Below are 24,567 nucleotides of genomic sequence, written 5' to 3'. Positions count from 1 at the left end.
CTAGTCAGGCACTAATATCTCATTAAGCTACAAAAATAAACGAATGCCTGTATAACTCTCTACACCCATTTTAATGAATGTATGAAGTAGCTCTACATGTCCCTAACTAGCCTAGAATAAATAATATCATAATAAGAAGAAAAATAAGCTAGAACAATGTAACATCTACACAGGTCCATGAACCCAGAACTACGAGTAACAATGATGATAGACAATCTGCTTGAATATCCCGGTATAGGTTACACTACATGAAGAATGATAACTCCCTCGTCAGACCAGCACAGCAGGATTACAATTTATACTGGTGTTTCATCTGCTTCAACGGTCAATGAGTGTACTGAATATGGCTATTCAGTCATTTTGGATCTCACCTGCTCCTTCCTGTATGGGACTGTGTTGAATTCTCTGAAAAGCTGCAATTTGCGCTCCTTTGTCAATTTTCCACCATCCCTTATGCAGGTAACAGTATATGCACACACTCTTTCCTAATGCAGGTAACAGTTTAGGCACACACTCTTCCCTAATGCAGGTAACAGTTTAGGAACACACTCTTCCCTAATGCAGGTAACAGTTTAGGCACACACTCTTCCCTAATGCAGGTAACAGTTTAGGCACACACTCTTCCCTAATGCAGGTAACAGTTTAGGCACACACTTTTCCCTAATGCAGGTAACAGTTTAGGCACACACTCTTCCCTAATGCAGGTAACAGTTTAGGCACACACTTTTCCCTTTTCCCTAATGCAGGTAACAGTTTAGGCACACACTTTTCCCTTTTCCCTAATGCAGGTAACAGTTTAGGTACACACTTTTCCCTTTTCCCTAATGCAGGTAACAGTTTAGGCACACACTTTTCCCTTTTCCCTAATGCAGGTAACAGTTTAGGTACACACTTTTCCCTTTTCCCTAATGCAGGTAACAGTTTAGGTAGACACTTTTCCCTTTTCCCTAATGCAGGTAACAGTTTAGGTACACACTTTTCCCTTTTCCCTAATGCAGGTAACAGTTTAGGCACACACTTTTACACTTCCCTTTTCCCTAATGCAGGTAACAGTTTAGGTACACACTTTTCCCTTTTCCCTAATGCAGGTAACAGTTTAGGTACACACTTTTCCCTTTTCCCTAATGCAGGTAACAGTTTAGGTACACACTTTTCCCTTTTCCCTAATGCAGGTAACAGTTTAGGTACACACTTTTCCTAATGCAGGTAACAGTTTAGGCACACACTTTTCCCTTTTCCCTAATGCAGGTAACAGTTTAGGTACACACTTTTCCCTTTTCCCTAATGCAGGTAACAGTTTAGGTACACACTTTTCCCTTTTCCCTAATGCAGGTAACAGTTTAGGTACACACTTTTCCCTTTTCCCTAATGCAGGTAACAGTTTAGGTACACACTTTTCCCTTTTCCCTAATGCAGGTAACAGTTTAGGTACACACTTTTCCCTTTTCCCTAATGCAGGTAACAGTTTAGGTACACACTTTTCCCTTTTCCCTAATGCAGGTAACAGTTTAGGCACACACTTTTCCCTTTTCCCTAATGCAGGTAACAGTTTAGGTACACACTTTTCCCTTTTCCCTAATGCAGGTAACAGTTTAGGTACACACTTTTCCCTTTTCCCTAATGCAGGTAACAGTTTAGGTACACACTTTTCCCTTTTCCCTAATGCAGGTAACAGTTTAGGTACACACTTTTCCCTTTTCCCTAATGCAGGTAACAGTTTAGGTACACACTTTTCCCTTTTCCCTAATGCAGGTAACAGTTTAGGTACACACTTTTCCCTAATGCAGGTAACAGTTTAGGTACACACTTTTCCCTTTTCCCTAATGCAGGTAACAGTTTAGGTACACACTTTTCCCTTTTCCCTAATGCAGGTAACAGTTTAGGCACACACTTTTCCCTTTTCCCTAATGCAGGTAAAAGTTTAGGTACACACTTTTCCCTTTTCCCTAATGCAGGTAACAGTTTAGGCACACACTTTTCCCTACTGCAGGTAACAGTTTAGGTACACACTTTTCCCTTTTCCCTAATGCAGGTAACAGTTTAGGTACACACTTTTCCCTTTTCCCTAATGCAGGTAACAGTTTAGGCACACACTTTTCCCTTTTCCCTAATGCAGGTAACAGTTTAGGCACACACTTTTCCCTTTTCCCTAATGCAGGTAACAGTTTAGGCACACACTTTTCCCTTTTCCCTAATGCAGGTAACAGTTTAGGTACACACTTTTCCCCTAATGCAGGTAACAGTTTAGGCACACACTTTTCCCTTTTCCCTAATGCAGGTAACAGTTTAGGTACACACTTTTCCCTTTTCCCTAATGCAGGTAACAGTTTAGGCACACACTTTTCCCTTTTCCCTAATGCAGGTAACAGTTTAGGTACACACTTTTCCCTTTTCCCTAATGCAGGTAACAGTTTAGGTACACACTTTTCCCTTTTCCCTAATGCAGGTAACAGTTTAGGCACACACTTTTCCCTTTTCCCTAATGCAGGTAACAGTTTAGGCACACACTTTTCCCTTTTCCCTAATGCAGGTAACAGTTTAGGTACACACTTTTCCCTTTTCCCTAATGCAGGTAACAGTTTAGGTACACACTTTTCCCTTTCCCTAATGCAGGTAACAGTTTAGGTACACACTTTTCCCTTTTCCCTAATGCAGGTAACAGTTTAGGCACACACTTTTCCCTTTTCCCTAATGCAGGTAACAGTTTAGGCACACACTTTTCCCTTTTCCCTAATGCAGGTAACAGTTTAGGCACACACTTTTCCCTTTTCCCTAATGCAGGTAACAGTTTAGGTACACACTTTTCCCCCTAATGCAGGTAACAGTTTAGGTACACACTTTTCCCTTTTCCCTAATGCAGGTAACAGTTTAGGTACACACTTTTCCCTTTTCCCTAATGCAGGTAACAGTTTAGGTACACACTTTTCCCTTTTCCCTAATGCAGGTAACAGTTTAGGTACACACTTTTCCCTTTTCCCTAATGCAGGTAACAGTTTAGGTACACACTTTTCCCTTTTCCCTAATGCAGGTAACAGTTTAGGTACACACTTTTCCCTTTTCCCTAATGCAGGTAACAGTTTAGGTACACACTTTTCCCTAATGCAGGTAACAGTTTAGGTACACACTTTTCCCTTTTCCCTAATGCAGGTAACAGTTTAGGTACACACTTTTCCCTTTTCCCTAATGCAGGTAACAGTTTAGGTACACACTTTTCCCTTTTCCCTAATGCAGGTAACAGTTTAGGTACACACTTTTCCCTTTTCCCTAATGCAGGTAACAGTTTAGGTACACACTTTTCCCTTTTCCCTAATGCAGGTAACAGTTTAGGTACACACTTTTCCCTTTTCCCTAATGCAGGTAACAGTTTAGGTACACACTTTTCCCTTTTCCCTAATGCAGGTAACAGTTTAGGTACACACTTTTCCCTTTTCCCTAATGCAGGTAACAGTTTAGGTACACACTTTTCCCTTTTCCCTAATGCAGGTAACAGTTTAGGTACACACTTTTCCCAGGTAACAGTTTAGGCACACACTTTTCCCTTTTCCCTAATGCAGGTAACAGTTTAGGTACACACTTTTCCCTTTTCCCTAATGCAGGTAACAGTTTAGGTACACACTTTTCCCTTTTCCCTAATGCAGGTAACAGTTTAGGTACACACTTTTCCCTTTTCCCTAATGCAGGTAACAGTTTAGGTACACACTTTTCCCTTTTCCCTAATGCAGGTAACAGTTTAGGTACACACTTTTCCCTTTTCCCTAATGCAGGTAACAGTTTAGGCACACACTTTTCCCCCTAATGCAGGTAACAGTTTAGGTACACACTTTTCCCTTTTCCCTAATGCAGGTAACAGTTTAGGCACACACTTTTCCCTAGCAGGTAACAGTTTAGGCACACACTTTTCCCTTTTCCTAATGCAGGTAACAGTTTAGGTACACACTTTTCCCTTTTCCCTAATGCAGGTAACAGTTTAGGCACACACTTTTCCCTTTTCCTAATGCAGGTAACAGTTTAGGTACACACTTTTCCCTTTTCCCTAATGCAGGTAACAGTTTAGTTTTTCCCTTTTCCCTAATGCAGGTAACAGTTTAGGTACACACTTTTCCCTTTTCCCTAATGCAGGTAACAGTTTAGGCACACACTTTTCCCTACTGCAGGTAACAGTTTAGGCACACACTTTTCCCTACTGCAGGTAACAGTTTAGGCACACACTTTTCCGTACTGCAGGTAACAGTTTAGGTACACACTTTTCCCTTTTCCCTAATGCAGGTAACAGTTTAGGTACACACTTTTCCCTTTTCCCTAATGCAGGTAACAGTTTAGGTACACACTTTTCCCTTTCCCTAATGCAGGTAACAGTTTAGGTACACACTTTTCCCTTTTCCCTAATGCAGGTAACAGTTTAGGCACACACTTTTCCCTTTTCCCTAATGCAGGTAACAGTTTAGGTACACACTTTTCCCTTTTCCCTAATGCAGGTAACAGTTTAGGTACACACTTTTCCCTTTTCCCTAATGCAGGTAACAGTTTAGGCACACACTTTTCCCTTTCCCTAATGCAGGTAACAGTTTAGGTACACACTTTTCCCTTTTCCCTAATGCAGGTAACAGTTTAGGTACACACTTTTCCCTTTTCCCTAATGCAGGTAACAGTTTAGGTACACACTTTTCCCTTTTCCCTAATGCAGGTAACAGTTTAGGCACACACTTTTCCCTTTTCCCTAATGCAGGTAACAGTTTAGGTACACACTTTTCCCTTTTCCCTAATGCAGGTAACAGTTTGGGCACACACTTTTCCCTTTTCCCTAATGCAGGTAACAGTTTAGGTACACACTTTTCCCTTTCCCTAATGCAGGTAACAGTTTAGGTACACACTTTTCCCTTTTCCCTAATGCAGGTAACAGTTTAGGCACACACTTTTCCCTTTTCCCTAATGCAGGTAACAGTTTAGGTACACACTTTTCCCTTTTCCTAATGCAGGTAACAGTTTAGGTACACACTTTTCCCTTTTCCCTAATGCAGGTAACAGTTTAGGTACACACTTTTCCCTTTTCCCTAATGCAGGTAACAGTTTAGGCACACACTTTTCCCTTTTCCCTAATGCAGGTAACAGTTTAGGTACACACTTTTCCCTTTTCCCTAATGCAGGTAACAGTTTAGGGACACACTTTTCCCTTTTCCCTAATGCAGGTAACAGTTTAGGTACACACTTTTTCCTTTTCCCTAATGCAGGTAACAGTTTAGGTACACACTTTTCCCTTTCCCTAATGCAGGTAACAGTTTAGGTACACACTTTTCCCTTTTCCCTAATGCAGGTAACAGTTTAGGCACACACTTTTCCCTTTTCCCTAATGCAGGTAACAGTTTAGGTACACACTTTTCCCTTTTCCCTAATGCAGGTAACAGTTTAGGCACACACTTTTCCCTACTGCAGGTAACAGTTTAGGCACACACTTTTCCCTTTTCCCTAATGCAGGTAACAGTTTAGGTACACACTTTTCCCTTTTCCCTAATGCAGGTAACAGTTTAGGCACACACTTTTCCCTACTGCAGGTAACAGTTTAGGTACACACTTTTCCCTTTTCCCTAATGCAGGTAACAGTTTAGGTACACACTTTTCCCTTTTCCCTAATGCAGGTAACAGTTTAGGCACACACTTTTCCCTTTTCCCTAATGCAGGTAACAGTTTAGGCACACACTTTTCCCTTTTCCCTAATGCAGGTAACAGTTTAGGCACACACTTTTCCCTTTTCCCTAATGCAGGTAACAGTTTAGGTACACACTTTTCCCTAATGCAGGTAACAGTTTAGGCACACACTTTTCCCTTTTCCCTAATGCAGGTAACAGTTTAGGTACACACTTTTCCCTTTTCCCTAATGCAGGTAACAGTTTAGGCACACACTTTTCCCTTTTCCCTAATGCAGGTAACAGTTTAGGTACACACTTTTCCCTTTTCCCTAATGCAGGTAACAGTTTAGGTACACACTTTTCCCTTTTCCCTAATGCAGGTAACAGTTTAGGCACACACTTTTCCCTTTTCCCTAATGCAGGTAACAGTTTAGGCACACACTTTTCCCTTTTCCCTAATGCAGGTAACAGTTTAGGTACACACTTTTCCCTTTTCCCTAATGCAGGTAACAGTTTAGGTACACACTTTTCCCTTTTCCCTAATGCAGGTAACAGTTTAGGCACACACTTTTCCCTTTTCCCTAATGCAGGTAACAGTTTAGGCACACACTTTTCCCTTTTCCCTAATGCAGGTAACAGTTTAGGTACACACTTTTCCCTTTCCCTAATGCAGGTAACAGTTTAGGTACACACTTTTCCCTTTTCCCTAATGCAGGTAACAGTTTAGGTACACACTTTTCCCTTTCCCTAATGCAGGTAACAGTTTAGGTACACACTTTTCCCTTTTCCCTAATGCAGGTAACAGTTTAGGCACACACTTTTCCCTTTTCCCTAATGCAGGTAACAGTTTAGGTACACACTTTTCCCTTTTCCCTAATGCAGGTAACAGTTTAGGTACACACTTTTCCCTTTTCCCTAATGCAGGTAACAGTTTAGGTACACACTTTTCCCTAATGCAGGTAACAGTTTAGGTACACACTTTTCCCTTTTCCCTAATGCAGGTAACAGTTTAGGTACACACTTTTCCCTTTTCCCTAATGCAGGTAACAGTTTAGGCACACACTTTTCCCTTTTCCCTAATGCAGGTAACAGTTTAGGTACACACTTTTCCCTTTTCCCTAATGCAGGTAACAGTTTAGGTACACACTTTTCCCTTTTCCCTAATGCAGGTAACAGTTTAGGTACACACTTTTCCCTAATGCAGGTAACAGTTTAGGTACACACTTTTCCCTTTTCCCTAATGCAGGTAACAGTTTAGGTACACACTTTTCCCTTTCCCTAATGCAGGTAACAGTTTAGGTACACACTTTTCCCTTTTCCCTAATGCAGGTAACAGTTTAGGTACACACTTTTCCCTTTTCCCTAATGCAGGTAACAGTTTAGGTACACACTTTTCCCTTTTCCCTAATGCAGGTAACAGTTTAGGTACACACTTTTCCCTTTTCCCTAATGCAGGTAACAGTTTAGGTACACACTTTTCCCTAATGCAGGTAACAGTTTAGGTACACACTTTTCCCTTTTCCCTAATGCAGGTAACAGTTTAGGTACACACTTTTCCCTTTTCCCTAATGCAGGTAACAGTTTAGGCACACACTTTTCCCTACTGCAGGTAACAGTTTAGGTACACACTTTTCCCTTTTCCCTAATGCAGGTAACAGTTTAGGCACACACTTTTCCCTACTGCAGGTAACAGTTTAGGCACACACTTTTCCCTTTTCCCTAATGCAGGTAAAAGTTTAGGTACACACTTTTCCCTTTTCCCTAATGCAGGTAACAGTTTAGGCACACACTTTTCCCTACTGCAGGTAACAGTTTAGGTACACACTTTTCCCTTTTCCCTAATGCAGGTAACAGTTTAGGTACACACTTTTCCCTTTTCCCTAATGCAGGTAACAGTTTAGGCACACACTTTTCCCTACTGCAGGTAACAGTTTAGGCACACACTTTTCCCTACTGCAGGTAACAGTTTAGGCACACACTTTTCCCTACTGCAGGTAACAGTTTAGGTACACACTTTTCCCTTTTCCCTAATGCAGGTAACAGTTTAGGTACACACTTTTCCCTTTTCCCTAATGCAGGTAACAGTTTAGGTACACACTTTTCCCTTTCCCTAATGCAGGTAACAGTTTAGGTACACACTTTTCCCTTTTCCCTAATGCAGGTAACAGTTTAGGTACACACTTTTTTTCCCTAATGCAGGTAACAGTTTAGGCACACACTTTTCCCTTTTCCCTAATGCAGGTAACAGTTTAGGTACACACTTTTCCCTTTTCCCTAATGCAGGTAACAGTTTAGGCACACACTTTTCCCTTTTCCCTAATGCAGGTAACAGTTTAGGTACACACTTTTCCCTTTTCCCTAATGCAGGTAACAGTTTAGGTACACACTTTTCCCTTTTCCCTAATGCAGGTAACAGTTTAGGCACACACTTTTCCCTTTTCCCTAATGCAGGTAACAGTTTAGGCACACACTTTTCCCTTTTCCCTAATGCAGGTAACAGTTTAGGTACACACTTTTCCCTTTTCCCTAATGCAGGTAACAGTTTAGGTACACACTTTTCCCTTTTCCCTAATGCAGGTAACAGTTTAGGCACACACTTTTCCCTTTTCCCTAATGCAGGTAACAGTTTAGGTACACACTTTTCCCTTTTCCCTAATGCAGGTAACAGTTTAGGTACACACTTTTCCTTTTCCCTAATGCAGGTAACAGTTTAGGTACACACTTTTCCCTTTTCCCTAATGCAGGTTTTAGGTACACACTTTTCCCTAATGCAGGTAACAGTTTAGGTACACACTTTTCCCTAATGCAGGTAACAGTTTAGGTACCTTTTCCCTTTTCCCTAATGCAGGTAACAGTTTAGGCACACACTTTTCCCTTTCCCTAATGCAGGTAACAGTTTAGGTACACACTTTTCCCTAATGCAGGTAACAGTTTAGGTACACACTTTTCCCTTTTCCCTAATGCAGGTAACAGTTTAGGCACACACTTTTCCCTTTTCCCTAATGCAGGTAACAGTTTAGGTACACACTTTTCCCTTTTCTCTAATGCAGGTAACAGTTTAGGTACACACTTTTCCCTAATGCAGGTAACAGTTTAGGTACACACTTTTCCCTTTTCCCTAATGCAGGTAACAGTTTAGGTACACACTTTTCCCTAATGCAGGTAACAGTTTAGGTACACACTTTTCCCTTTTCCCTAATGCAGGTAACAGTTTAGGTACACACTTTTCCCTTTTCCCTAATGCAGGTAACAGTTTAGGTACACACTTTTCCCTTTTCCCTAATGCAGGTAACAGTTTAGGTACACACTTTTCCCTTTTCCCTAATGCAGGTAACAGTTTAGGCACACACTTTTTTTCCCTAATGCAGGTAACAGTTTAGGTACACACTTTTCCCTTTTCCCTAATGCAGGTAACAGTTTAGGTACACACTTTTCCCTTTTCCCTAATGCAGGTAACAGTTTAGGTACACACTTTTCCCTTTTCCCTAATGCAGGTAACAGTTTAGGTACACACTTTTCCCTTTTCCCAGGTAACAGTTTTCCCCCTAATGCAGGTAACAGTTTAGGTACACACTTTTCCCTTTTCCCTAATGCAGGTAACAGTTTAGGCACACACTTTTCCCTTTTCCCTAATGCAGGTAACAGTTTAGGTACACACTTTTCCCTTTTCCCTAATGCAGGTAACAGTTTAGGTACACACTTTTCCCTTTTCCCTAATGCAGGTAACAGTTTAGGTACACACTTTTCCCTTTTCCCTAATGCAGGTAACAGTTTAGGCACACACTTTTCCCTTTTCCCTAATGCAGGTAACAGTTTAGGCACACACTTTTCCCTTTTCCCTAATGCAGGTAACAGTTTAGGTACACACTTTTCCCTAATGCAGGTAACAGTTTAGGCACACACTTTTCCCTTTTCCCTAATGCAGGTAACAGTTTAGGTACACACTTTTCCCTTTTCCCTAATGCAGGTAACAGTTTAGGCACACACTTTTCCCTTTTCCCTAATGCAGGTAACAGTTTAGGTACACACTTTTCCCTTTCCCTAATGCAGGTAACAGTTTAGGTACACACTTTTCCCTTTTCCCTAATGCAGGTAACAGTTTAGGCACACACTTTTCCCTTTTCCCTAATGCAGGTAACAGTTTAGGCACACACTTTTCCCTTTTCCCTAATGCAGGTAACAGTTTAGGTACACACTTTTCCCTTTTCCCTAATGCAGGTAACAGTTTAGGTACACACTTTTCCCTTTTCCCTAATGCAGGTAACAGTTTAGGCACACACTTTTCCCTTTTCCCTAATGCAGGTAACAGTTTAGGTACACACTTTTCCCTTTTCCCTAATGCAGGTAACAGTTTAGGCACACACTTTTCCCTTTTCCCTAATGCAGGTAACAGTTTAGGTACACACTTTTCCCTTTTCCCTAATGCAGGTAACAGTTTAGGTACACACTTTTCCCTAATGCAGGTAACAGTTTAGGTACACACTTTTCCCTTTTCCCTAATGCAGGTAACAGTTTAGGCACACACTTTTCCCTTTTCCCTAATGCAGGTAACAGTTTAGGTACACACTTTTCCCTTTCCCTAATGCAGGTAACAGTTTAGGTACACACTTTTCCCTTTTCCCTAATGCAGGTAACAGTTTAGGCACACACTTTTCCCTTTTCCCTAATGCAGGTAACAGTTTAGGCATACACTTTTCCCTTTTCCCTAATGCAGGTAACAGTTTAGGTACACACTTTTCCCTTTTCCCTAATGCAGGTAACAGTTTAGGTACACACTTTTCCCTTTTCCCTAATGCAGGTAACAGTTTAGGTACACACTTTTTTTCCCTAATGCAGGTAACAGTTTAGGTACACACTTTTCCCTTTTCCCTAATGCAGGTAACAGTTTAGGTACACACTTTTCCCTTTTCCCTAATGCAGGTAACAGTTTAGGTACACACTTTTCCCCCTAATGCAGGTAACAGTTTAGGTACACACTTTTCCCTTTTCCCTAATGCAGGTAACAGTTTAGGGTACAGTTTAGGTACTTTTCCCTTTTCCCCAATGCAGGTAACAGTTTAGGCACACACTTTTCCCTTTTCCCTAATGCAGGTAACAGTTTAGGTACACACTTTTCCCTTTTCCCTAATGCAGGTAACAGTTTAGGCACACACTTTTCCCTTTTCCCTAATGCAGGTAACAGTTTAGGTACACACTTTTCCCTTTCCCTAATGCAGGTAACAGTTTAGGTACACACTTTTCCCTTTTCCCTAATGCAGGTAACAGTTTAGGCACACACTTTTCCCTTTTCCCTAATGCAGGTAACAGTTTAGGCACACACTTTTCCCTTTTCCCTAATGCAGGTAACAGTTTAGGCACACACTTTTCCCTTTTCCCTAATGCAGGTAACAGTTTAGGCACACACTTTTCCCTTTTCCCTAATGCAGGTAACAGTTTAGGCACACACTTTTCCCTTTTCCCTAATGCAGGTAACAGTTTAGGTACACACTTTTCCCTTTTCCCTAATGCAGGTAACAGTTTAGGCACACACTTTTCCCTTTTCCCTAATGCAGGTAACAGTTTAGGTACACACTTTTCCCTTTTCCCTAATGCAGGTAACAGTTTAGGTACACACTTTTCCCTTTTCCCTAATGCAGGTAACAGTTTAGGTACACACTTTTCCCTTTTCCCTAATGCAGGTAACAGTTTAGGTACACACTTTTCCCTAATGCAGGTAACAGTTTAGGTACACACTTTTCCCTTTTCCCTAATGCAGGTAACAGTTTAGGTACACACTTTTCCCTTTTCCCTAATGCAGGTAACAGTTTAGGTACACACTTTTCCCTTTTCCCTAATGCAGGTAACAGTTTAGGTACACACTTTTCCCTTTTCCCTAATGCAGGTAACAGTTTAGGTACACACTTTTCCCTTTTCCCTAATGCAGGTAACAGTTTAGGCACACACTTTTCCCTTTTCCCTAATGCAGGTAACAGTTTAGGTACACACTTTTCCCTAATGCAGGTAACAGTTTAGGCACACACTTTTCCCTTTTCCCTAATGCAGGTAACAGTTTAGGTACACACTTTTCCCTTTTCCCTAATGCAGGTAACAGTTTAGGCACACACTTTTCCCTTTTCCCTAATGCAGGTAACAGTTTAGGTACACACTTTTCCCTTTTCCCTAATGCAGGTAACAGTTTAGGTACACACTTTTCCCTTTTCCCTAATGCAGGTAACAGTTTAGGCACACACTTTTCCCTTTTCCCTAATGCAGGTAACAGTTTAGGTACACACTTTTCCCTTTTCCCTAATGCAGGTAACAGTTTAGGTACACACTTTTCCCTTTTCCCTAATGCAGGTAACAGTTTAGGTACACACTTTTCCCTTTTCCCTAATGCAGGTAACAGTTTAGGCACACACTTTTCCCTTTTCCCTAATGCAGGTAACAGTTTAGGCACACACTTTTCCCTTTTCCCTAATGCAGGTAACAGTTTAGGTACACACTTTTCCCTTTTCCCTAATGCAGGTAACAGTTTAGGCACACACTTTTCCCTTTTCCCTAATGCAGGTAACAGTTTAGGTACACACTTTTCCCTTTTCCCTAATGCAGGTAACAGTTTAGGCACACACTTTTCCCTTTTCCCTAATGCAGGTAACAGTTTAGGTACACACTTTTCCCTTTTCCCTAATGCAGGTAACAGTTTAGGTACCACTTTTCCCTTTTCCCTAATGCAGGTAACAGTTTAGGTACACACTTTTCCCTTTTCCCTAATGCAGGTAACAGTTTAGGCACACACTTTTCCCTTTTCCCTAATGCAGGTAACAGTTTAGGTACACACTTTTCCCTTTTCCCTAATGCAGGTAACAGTTTAGGTACACACTTTTCCCTTTTCCCTAATGCAGGTAACAGTTTAGGTACACACTTTTCCCTTTTCCCTAATGCAGGTAACAGTTTAGGTACACACTTTTCCCTTTTCCCTAATGCAGGTAACAGTTTAGGCACACACTTTTCCCTTTTCCCTAATGCAGGTAACAGTTTAGGTACACACTTTTCCCTTTTCCCTAATGCAGGTAACAGTTTAGGTACACACTTTAGGTACCACTTTTCCCTAATGCAGGTAACAGTTTAGGTACACACTTTTCCCTTTTCCCTAATGCAGGTAACAGTTTAGGCACACACTTTTCCCTTTTCCCTAATGCAGGTAACAGTTTAGGTACACACTTTTCCCTTAATGCAGGTAACAGTTTAGGTACACACTTTTCCCTTTTCCCTAATGCAGGTAACAGTTTAGGCACACACTTTTCCCTTTTCCTAATGCAGGTAACAGTTTAGGTACACACTTTTCCCTTTTCCTAATGCAGGTAACAGTTTAGGTACACACTTTTCCCTAATGCAGGTAACAGTTTAGGTACACACTTTTCCCTTTTCCCTAATGCAGGTAACAGTTTAGGTACACACTTTTCACTTTTCCCTAATGCAGGTAACAGTTTAGGTACACACTTTTCCCTTTTCCCTAATGCAGGTAACAGTTTAGGTACACACTTTTCCCTTTTCCCTAATGCAGGTAACAGTTTAGGTACACACTTTTCCCCCTAATGCAGGTAACAGTTTAGGTACACACTTTTCCCTTTTCCCTAATGCAGGTAACAGTTTAGGTACACACTTTTCCCTTTTCCACTTTTCCCTTTTCCCTAATGCAGGTAACAGTTTAGGCACACACTTTTCCCTTTTCCCTAATGCAGGTAACAGTTTAGGTACACACTTTTCCCTTTTCCCTACTGCAGGTAACAGTTTAGGCACACACTTTTCCCTTTTCCCTAATGCAGGTAACAGTTTAGGTACACACTTTTCCCTTTTCCCTAATGCAGGTAACAGTTTAGGTACACACTTTTCCCTTTTCCCTAATGCAGGTAACAGTTTAGGCACACACTTTTCCCTTTTCCCTAATGCAGGTAACAGTTTAGGCACACACTTTTCCACACTTTTCCCCCTAATGCAGGTAACAGTTTAGGCACACACTTTTCCCTTTTCCCTAATGCAGGTAACAGTTTAGGCACACACTTTTCCCTTTTCTCTAATGCAGGTAACAGTTTAGGCACACACTTTTCCCTTTTCCCTAATGCAGGTAACAGTTTAGGTACACACTTTTCCCTTTTCCCTAATGCAGGTAACAGTTTAGGCACACACTTTTCCCTTTTCCCTAATGCAGGTAACAGTTTAGGTACACACTTTTCCCTTTTCCCTAATGCAGGTAACAGTTTAGGCACACAGGTAACAGTTTTCCCACTTTTCCCCTAATGCAGGTAACAGTTTAGGTACACACTTTTCCCTTTTCCCTAATGCAGGTAACAGTTTAGGTACACACTTTTCCCTAATGCAGGTAACAGTTTAGGTACACACTTTTCCCTTTTCCCTAATGCAGGTAACAGTTTAGGTACACACTTTTCCCTTTTCCCTAATGCAGGTAACAGTTTAGGTACACACTTTTCCCTAATGCAGGTAACAGTTTAGGTACACACTTTTCCCTTTTCCCTAATGCAGGTAACAGTTTAGGCACACACTTTTCCCTTTTCCCTAATGCAGGTAACAGTTTAGGTACACACTTTTCCCTAATGCAGGTAACAGTTTAGGCACACACTTTTCCCTTTTCCCTAATGCAGGTAACAGTTTAGGCACACACTTTTCCCTAATGCAGGTAACAGTTTAGGTACACACTTTTCCCTTTTCCCTAATGCAGGTAACAGTTTAGGTACACACTTTTCCCTTTTCCCTAATGCAGGTAACAGTTTAGGCACACACTTTTCCCTACTGCAGGTAACAGTTTAGGCACACACTTTTCCCTTTTCCCTAATGCAGGTAACAGTTTAGGTACACACTTTTCCCTTTTCCCTAATGCAGGTAACAGTTTAGGTACACACTTTTCCCTTTTCCCTAATGCAGGTAACAGTTTAGGTACACACTTTTCCCTTTTCCCTAATGCAGGTAACAGTTTAGGTACACACTTTTCCCTTTTCCCTAATGCAGGTAACAGTTTAGGTACACACTTTTCCCTAATGCAGGTAACAGTTTAGGTACACACTTTTCCCTTTTCCCTAATGCAGGTAACAGTTTAGGTACACCTTTTCCCTAATGCAGGTAACAGTTTAGGTACACACTTTTCCCCCTAATGCAGGTAACAGTTTAGGTACACACTTTTCCCTACCCTGCAGGTAACAGTTTAGGCACACACTTTTCCCTTTTCCCTAATGCAGGTAACAGTTTAGGTACACACTTTTCCCTTTTCCCTAATGCAGGTAACAGTTTAGGCACACACTTTTCCCTTTTCCCTAATGCAGGTAACAGTTTAGGTACACACTTTTCCCTAATGCAGGTAACAGTTTAGGTACACACTTTTCCCTTTTCCCTAATGCAGGTAACAGTTTAGGTACACACTTTTCCCTTTTCCCTAATGCAGGTAACAGTTTAGGCACACACTTTTCCCTTTTCCCTAATGCAGGTAACAGTTTAGGCACACACTTTTCCCTTTTCCCTAATGCAGGTAACAGTTTAGGTACACACTTTTCCCTTTTCCCTAATGCAGGTAACAGTTTAGGTACACACTTTTCCCTTTTCCCTAATGCAGGTAACAGTTTAGGCACACACTTTTCCCTTTTCCCTAATGCAGGTAACAGTTTAGGCACACACTTTTCCCTTTTCCCTAATGCAGGTAACAGTTTAGGTACACACTTTTCCCTTTTCCTAATGCAGGTAACAGTTTAGGCACACACTTTTCCCTTTTCCCTAATGCAGGTAACAGTTTAGGTACACACTTTTCCCTTTTCCCTAATGCAGGTAACAGTTTAGGCACACACTTTTCCCTTTTCCCTAATGCAGGTAACAGTTTAGGTACACAGTTTTCCCTTTTCCCTAATGCAGGTAACAGTTTAGGCATACACTTTTCCCTTTTCCCTAATGCAGGTAACAGTTTAGGTACACACTTTTCCCTTTTCCCTAATGCAGGTAACAGTTTAGGTACACACTTTTCCCTTTTCCCTAATGCAGGTAACAGTTTAGGTACACACTTTTCCCTTTTCCCTAATGCAGGTAACAGTTTAGGTACACACTTTTCCCTACCCTGCAGGTAACAGTTTAGGCACACACTTTTCCCTTTTCCCTAATGCAGGTAACAGTTTAGGTACACACTTTTCCCAGTAATGCAGGTAACAGTTTAGGCACACACTTTTCCCTTTTCCCTAATGCAGGTAACAGTTTAGGTACACACTTTTCCCTAATGCAGGTAACAGTTTAGGTACACACTTTTCCCTTTTCCCTAATGCAGGTAACAGTTTAGGCACACACTTTTCCCTTTTCCCTAATGCAGGTAACAGTTTAGGTACACACTTTTCCCCCTAATGCAGGTAACAGTTTAGGTACACACTTTTCCCTTTTCCCTAATGCAGGTAACAGTTTAGGCACTTTTCCCTTTTCCCTAATGCAGGTAACAGTTTAGGCACACACTTTTCCCTTTTCCCTAATGCAGGTAACAGTTTAGGTACACACTTTTCCCTTTTCCCTAATGCAGGTAACAGTTTAGGTACACACTTTTCCCTTTTCCCTAATGCAGGTAACAGTTTAGGTACACACTTTTCCCTTTTCCCTAATGCAGGTAACAGTTTAGGCACACACTTTTCCCTAATGCAGGTAACAGTTTAGGTACACACTTTTCCCTTTTCCCTAATGCAGGTAACAGTTTAGGCACACACTTTTCCCTAATGCAGGTAACAGTTTAGGTACACACTTTTCCCTTTTCCCTAATGCAGGTAACAGTTTAGGTACACACTTTTCCCTTTTCCCTAATGCAGGTAACAGTTTAGGTACACACTTTTCCCTTTTCCCTAATGCAGGTAACAGTTTAGGCACACACTTTTCCCTTTTCCCTAATGCAGGTAACAGTTTTCCCCTAGGGTAACAGTTTAGGTACACACTTTTCCCTAATGCAGGTAACAGTTTAGGCACACTTTTCCCTACTTTTTAGGCCACACTTTTCCCTTTTCCCTAATGCAGGTAACAGTTTAGGTACACACTTTTCCCTTTTCCCTAATGCAGGTAACAGTTTAGGTACACACTTTTCCCTTTTCCCTAATGCAGGTAACAGTTTAGGCACACACTTTTCCCTTTTCCCTAATGCAGGTAACAGTTTAGGCATACACTTTTCCCTTTTCCCTAATGCAGGTAACAGTTTAGGCACACACTTTTCCCTAATGCAGGTAACAGTTTAGGAACACACTTTTCCCTTTTCCCTAATTCAGGTAACAGTTTAGGTAACACTTTTCCCTAATGCAGGTAACAGTTTAGGCACACTTTTCCCTTTTCCCTAATGCAGGTAACAGTTTAGGCACACACTTTTCCCTTTTCCCTAATGCAGGTAACAGTTTAGGCACACACTTTTCCCTTTTCCCTAATGCAGGTAAAAGTTTAGGTACACACTTTTCCCTTTTCCCTAATGCAGGTAACAGTTTAGGTACACACTTTTCCCTTTTCCCTAATGCAGGTAACAGTTTAGGCACACACTTTTCCCTTTCCCTAATGCAGGTAACAGTTTAGGTACACACTTTTCCCTTTTCCCTAATGCAGGTAACAGTTTAGGTACACACTTTTCCCTTTTCCCTAATGCAGGTAACAGTTTAGGCACACACTTTTCCCTAATGCAGGTAACAGTTTAGGCACACACTTTTCCCTTTTCCCTAATGCAGGTAACAGTTTAGGCACACACTTTTCCCTTTTCAGGTAACAGTTTAGGCACACACTTTTCCCTTTTCCCTAATGCAGGTAACAGTTTAGGTACACACTTTTCCCTTTTCCCTAATGCAGGTAACAGTTTAGGTACACACTTTTCCCTTTTCCCTAATGCAGGTAACAGTTTAGGTACACACTTTTCCCTTTTCCCTAATGCAGGTAACAGTTTAGGTACACACTTTTCCCTTTTCCCTAATGCAGGTAACAGTTTAGGTACACACTTTTCCCTTTTCCCTAATGCAGGTAACAGTTTAGGTACACACTTTTCCCTTTTCCCTAATGCAGGTAACAGTTTAGGTACACACTTTTCCCTTTTCCCTAATGCAGGTAACAGTTTAGGTACACACTTTTCCCTTTTCCCTAATGCAGGTAACAGTTTAGGCACACACTTTTCCCTTTTCCCTAATGCAGGTAACAGTTTAGGTACACACTTTTCCCTACTGCAGGTAACAGTTTAGGTACACACTTTTCCCTAATGCAGGTAACAGTTTAGGCACACACTTTTCCCTTTTCCCTAATGTAGGTAACAGTTTAGGTACACACTTTTCCCTAATGCAGGTAACAGTTTAGGTACACACTTTTCCCTTTTCCCTAATGCAGGTAACAGTTTAGGCACACACTTTTCCCTTTTCCCTAATGCAGGTAACAGTTTAGGCATACACTTTTCCCTTTTCCCTAATGCAGGTAACAGTTTAGGCACACACTTTTCCCTAATGCAGGTAACAGTTTAGGCACACACTTTTCCCTTTTCCCTAATGCAGGTAACAGTTTAGGTACACACTTTTCCCTAATGCAGGTAACAGTTTAGGCACACACTTTTCCCTTTTCCCTAATGCAGGTAACAGTTTAGGCACACACTTTTCCCTTTTCCCTAATGCAGGTAACAGTTTAGGTACACACTTTTCCCTTTTCCCTAATGCAGGTAACAGTTTAGGTACACACTTTTCCCTTTTCCCTAATGCAGGTAACAGTTTAGGCACACACTTTTCCCTTTTCCCTAATGCAGGTAACAGTTTAGGCACACACTTTTCCCTTTTCCCTAATGCAGGTAACAGTTTAGGTACACACTTTTCCCTTTTCCCTAATGCAGGTAACAGTTTAGGTACACACTTTTCCCTAATGCAGGTAACAGTTTAGGCACACACTTTTCCCTTTTCCCTAATGCAGGTAACAGTTTAGGCACACACTTTTCCCTTTTCAGGTAACAGTTTAGGCACACACTTTTCCCTTTTCCCTAATGCAGGTAACAGTTTAGGTACACACTTTTCCCTTTTCCCTACTGCAGGTAACAGTTTAGGCACACACTTTTCCCTTTTCCCTAATGCAGGTAACAGTTTAGGTACACACTTTTCCCTTTTCCCTACTGCAGGTAACAGTTTAGGTACACACTTTTCCCTTTTCCCTAATGCAGGTAACAGTTTAGGTACACACTTTTCCCTTTTCCCTAATGCAGGTAACAGTTTAGGTACACACTTTTCCCTTTTCCCTAATGCAGGTAACAGTTTAGGTACACACTTTTCCCTTTTCCCTAATGCAGGTAACAGTTTAGGTACACACTTTTCCCTTTTCCCTAATGCAGGTAACAGTTTAGGTACACACTTTTCCCTTTTCCCTAATGCAGGTAACAGTTTAGGTACACACAATGCAGGTAACAGTTTAGGTACCCTTTTCCCTTTTCCCTAATGCAGGTAACAGTTTAGGTACACACTTTTCCCTTTTCCCTAATGCAGTTAACAGTTTAGGTACACACTTTTCCCTTTTCCCTAATGCAGGTAACAGTTTAGGCACACACTTTTCCCTTTTCCCTAATGCAGGTAACAGTTTAGGCACACACTTTTCCCTTTTCCCTAATGCAGGTAACAGTGCAACGTTACTCATAGCCAGGTGGATAGATGTAAATTATACTTTTCTCCTGAATAATCTAGCAACCACCTTCTTAATGTATTGCCTATTAGCTGATATGTTTCGCTCTGGCAAGTTACACAAGCAAGCCAACACAGAACAACATAACGTCGTTAGCTTGGTTGATAGATTGTTCTTCCACATACCTTTTTTGGACATGTATTCTCAGTTTTTTTCTTGTACCTTGCGATTAATATGAGGTTTCTCTACAGCCCTCTGTCTTTCGTTGCCTGTCCTTTAGTTTGATTTTTGTCTTCTCTCTGACATTTTCATCGGCAGCAGAAAACGAAAGTGCTTGTTCATCCATTCTTAGTTGTGTAACTTACATTACGTTTTTTACGAAAGTCTCACGAAACCACTTAATTTAACATTGAGGATATCAAATAATTATGTTTGATTGTTACTTCATTCTTTTTTTTAAATGTCACGTATTCGTTTTTTCGTTGTAAGGGCTCATATGAAACTCAGTAAAATGTTTGAAATTGTTGCATGTTGCGTTTATATTTTTGTTCAGTGTAGTTCTAAAACACTGAGAAATATAGAAATTTCATCAATAACAAATTACATGACCCTCCCCTGAATTAGATTTAAAAAATAGTAAACTATTCCCTTGACTAAAATTGAAAAAGCATGACCCTCCCCATTTCCCTCCAGGTACCTATTATGTAAATGTCCCTTAGAAAAAAAGGGTTCCAAAAGGGATCTTTGGCTGTCCCCATAGGAGAACCCTTTTTGGTTCCAGGTAGAACTATTTTGGGTTCCAATACCCTCTGTGAAAGGGCTCTTCATGGAACTCAAATGGGTTCTACCTGGAACGAAAAAGAGTTCTTACACACACACACACACACACACACACACACACACACACACACACACACACACACACACACACACACACACACACACACACACACACACACACACACACACACACACACACACACACACACACACACACACACACACACACACACACACACACACACACACACACACAGGATGTCCCCTTGCTCTGAACAATGATGAACAGAGTGCTAACACACACAGACCCAGTCTGTAACAGGTGTAATCACTCCTTCAGAATGGCTTTGGTGGTGCTGATATCGCTTATCCTCCCCTCTCTGGGGTTTGCAGGTGAGTTCGAACTTAACCTGTTTTTAATTTAATCTTAACGTTAAAGATGAAGTTTATCTAGTTCTGTCTGTTTTTATGGTTTAGCTGTTAGTCTGGGTGATGTGTTGGGTAAAACTAATATTGCTGCACAATATTCATATCAAAATCAAATAAATCATTCATTTGACTTCTAAATCTTTAGGACAAAACAGCACACTAATGGTCTTATTTTCACTCACAGTGATCCATTAAACACTATAGAGCAAACCAGAATCCAAGTGTGTATGAGTTTATTTAATCGTTTTCAGTTAGCCTGCATCCCTAAGAAATTGTCAACAAAATATATCCAATAACCATTTCACTGATTTGATGTCATAGACTTGTTTCCATTGAAAGTACAGTTTTTGTTGTTGATCTCTCGTCCTACGCCTGACCTCGATAGAAGAGATGTGAGGGTGATTTTTATTTCTTTCATCACATTCCCAGTTGGTCAGAAGTTTACATAAACTCAATTAGTATTTGGTAGCATTGCCTTTAAATTGTTTAACCTTAGTCAAACGTTTCTGGTAGCCTTCCACAAGCTTTCCACAATAAGTTGGATTGAGGTCAGGGCTTTGTGATGGCCACTCCAATACCTTGACCTTGTTGTCCTTAAGCCATTTTGCTACAACTTTGGAAGTATGCTTTGGGTCATTGTCCCTTTGGAAGACCCATTTGCGACCAAGCTATAACTTCCTGACTGATGTCTTGAGATGTTGCTTCAATATATCCATATAATTTTCCTGACTCATGATGACATCTATTTTGTGAAGTGCACAAGTCCCTCCTGCAGCAAAGCACCCCAACAACACGATGCTGCCACCCCCGTGCTTCACGGTTGGGATGGTGTTCTTCGGCTTGCAAGCCTCCCCCTTTTTCCTCCAAACATAACGATGGCCATTATGGCCAAACAGTTCCATTTTTGTTTCATCAGACCAGAGGGCATTTCTCCAAAAAGTACGATCTTTGTCCCCATGTGCAGTTGCAAACCGTAGTCTGGCTTTTTTATAGCGGTTTTGGAGCAGTGGCTTCTTCCTTACTGAGCGGCCTTTCAGGTAATGTCAATATAGGACTAGTTTACTGTGGATATAGATATTGGATATTGTACAGATGAATGTGGAACATTCAGGCATTTGGAAATTTCTCCCAAGGATGAACCAGACTTGTGGAGTTCTACAATTATTTTCCTGAGGTCTTGGCTGATTTCTTTTGATTTCCCCATGATGTCAAGGAAAGAGTCACTGAGTTTGAAGGTAGGCTTTGAAATACATCCACAGGTACAACTACGATTGACTCAAATGATGTCAATTAGCCTATCAGAAGCTTCTAAAGCCATGACATCATTTTCTGGAATTTTCCAAGCTCTTTAAAGGCACAGTTAACTTAGTGTATGTAAACTTCTGACTCACTGGAATTGTGATACAGTCAATTATAAGTTAAATAATCTGTCTGTAAACAATTGTTGTAAAAATTACTTGTGTCATGCACAAAGTAGATGTCCTAACCGACTTGCCAAAACTACAGTTTGTTAACAAGAAATTTGTGGAGTGGTTGAAAATCGAGTTTTAATGACTCCAACCTAAGTGTATGTAAACTTCCGACTTCAACTGTACTACATTTAAGTAACCTGTTTACACACGCACACACTCACACACTCACAGCCAGTGTTAGGGCAGATACTGTATGTGCTCTTTACAATGTGTGTGTGCATTGTGTTCCCAGTGGCTGTGTCTAAACCACGTCTGACACACACCTGTACTGACTCATCTGTCACTCTGAGGTGTGATGTGGGAAACCCTGTGAATGTGCACGTGACATGGAGCCGTAACAGAAACACACTGCCAGGACAGACAGGCGCTGCTCTGACCATAACCAAGGCAACGCTCAAACCTGAAGACAGTTATGCGTGTACAGCGAGTATTAAAGACAGCGAGGAGAAGAGTGATGATGTTCACCCTGAATGTACAGGTGTGTAGAACATACTACGTTTAATGAACATACCTGGTGATGAGGATGATTATAATGATGACGATGGATGATGATTCTTCTGCAGATGATGATTCCTCTCCAGTGCTCTTGTTTGGGATGGAGCTATGGCTGATGGTGTTGATTCTGGCTGGCGTAGGTGGTCTGCTCCTCATCCTCATCACCTTGGGGTGTGTCTGCAGGAGCCGCAGGCAGCACAAGAAGGTACTGAACACAAAAACACACGTTATCTACATTATGATAAAACAGTACTATGATAAAACCCAAGCTACTCACAATGTACCAACAATTAACTCCATTACCTATGAATCCCAGCCCCTGATTTACCCAGATGTAATCTCTTCTCTCCTGTCTCCCTGTAGAGGAGGAGGAGATGAGACTGGCCCCCCTCACCCATCCCACACGTCCACCACCAACAAAGGGCCCAAAGCTGACCCCGGCCCCATAACAGAGCAGCGTCTCAGGCCACACCAAACTCTGGACCTCAGGTTTGACCCAGGTCTCCACAGCAAGCACAGATGCTCAGACTCAGCCCATACCAATGCCCAGGTGGACAGGACCACGAAACCACAGCAATTTGTGTGTGTGTGTGTGTGTGTGTGTGTGTGTGTGTGTGTGTGTGTGTGTGTGTGTGTGTGTGTGTGTGTGTGTGTGTGTGTGTGTGTGTGTGTGTGTGTGTGTGTGTGTGTGTGTGTGTGTGTGTGTGTGTGTTTGTGTGCAAACATTCGCAAATTCTTCTTAACCACAACAACCCCTGTAGTCACGAAAGTGGAATCTGTCAGATCTATATTCTTTCAACAAAGTAACACAAACCTGACTTTATTAGTACTGCATCAGAAGTCACTATCATGACATTTGACATCTATAGCATCATAATCAGGGAGCTATATTTTCAGATATTTTTCTGATGAGATAAAGAAGAATAAATATCTTTGATATGTTGAAACATATAGTGCTTGTTCATCGGATGTGTTCCTATGGGTAATGTAATTAGTACATATCTTGTGAGTTATAGTCTGTGTATTGTGTAGCTATGTGGTTTGTACTGTATGATTGTTCCTGGTGTCCTCCTGTTCTAACTGAATGTTCAGTAAACTGGCCGCTGTGGCTCAGCCTGTCTCTCAGACTCACACCACATCCTGGCCCTCCAGTGCACTCAACAGGCTGAGTTCTCATGGGTGTATAGATCTCTATACCACACCTGCAAGACAAAGAAACTGCATGCTCTGCAGTGCAGAGAGACATTCTGAAGGAGTGATTACACCTGTTACAGACTGGGTCTGTGTGTGTTAGCACTCTGTTCATCATTGTTCAGAGCAAGGGGACATCCTGTGTGTGTGTGTGTGTGTGTGTGTGTGTGTGTGTGTGTGTGTGTGTGTGTGTGTGTGTGTGTGTGTGTGTGTGTGTGTGTGTGTGTGTGTGTGTGTGTGTGTGTGTGTGTGTGTGTGTGTGAGAGAGAGAGAGAGACAGACAGACAGACAGACAGACAGACAGACAGACAGACAGACAGACACAGACAGACAGACAGACAGAGGAGAAAGAGTAGTGCATAGTTTCAAGTTGGTTATGAATCCCAAATAATCCCCTGTGTATGACAGAGAGGGTATAATTGGGCGAATGTGGGTGTGAGACCTGTGGGTAGGGTGTAATGTTTACCTTTAGGCAAGAATAGATAAACATAAATATAGACAATATACACATTAAATACACATTAAGATGCAAAGCACATTCAATCAAAACAAACACATTCTGTATTATAAAAATCACGTCAGCTGTTTTACTTGCCCAACACTCTTCGGAAAAAAGTGCTATCTAGAAGCTAAAGGGGTTCTTCAGCTGTCCCCATAGGAGAACCCTTTGAAGATCCCTTTTTAGTTCCAGGTAAAACACTTTTGGTTCCAGGTAGAACTATTTTGAGTTCCATGAAGAGCCTTGTGGAAAGGGTTCTACATGGAACCCAAAAGGGTTCTACCTGGAACCATATAGGGTTCTCCTATGGGGACAGCCAAAGAACCCTTTTTTTCTAAGAGTGTACGGACTTCAAACCATCCAATCAAAATGTATTTTGGAGATTATTCCAAACATAGAGTGCAAGGAAATTAAAGGCTGATTTACCTAACTCTGTAGACACCGAAGGAATCTCCAAAGT

General features: G+C 41.4%; 1 long non-coding RNA gene across 1 annotated transcript; it reads left to right on the top strand.

Annotated features, from left to right (window-relative positions):
- Positions 1-5,718: 5,718 nt before the first annotated feature.
- On the top strand, positions 5,719-9,742 carry LOC127914875 (uncharacterized). Its single transcript, XR_008089377.1, has 3 exons — positions 5,719-5,794; positions 8,473-8,525; positions 9,646-9,742. It is a non-coding gene; the product is annotated as an uncharacterized LOC127914875 (long non-coding RNA).
- Positions 9,743-24,567: the final 14,825 nt, after the last annotated feature.

The sequence above is a fragment of the Oncorhynchus keta genome, chromosome 34 (assembly GCF_023373465.1).
Source record: "Oncorhynchus keta strain PuntledgeMale-10-30-2019 chromosome 34, Oket_V2, whole genome shotgun sequence".
NCBI classification, from domain to species: Eukaryota; Metazoa; Chordata; class Actinopteri; order Salmoniformes; family Salmonidae; genus Oncorhynchus; species Oncorhynchus keta.
Note: the sequence above shows the minus strand (reverse complement) of the source record. Positions and strands in the feature narration are given on the sequence as shown.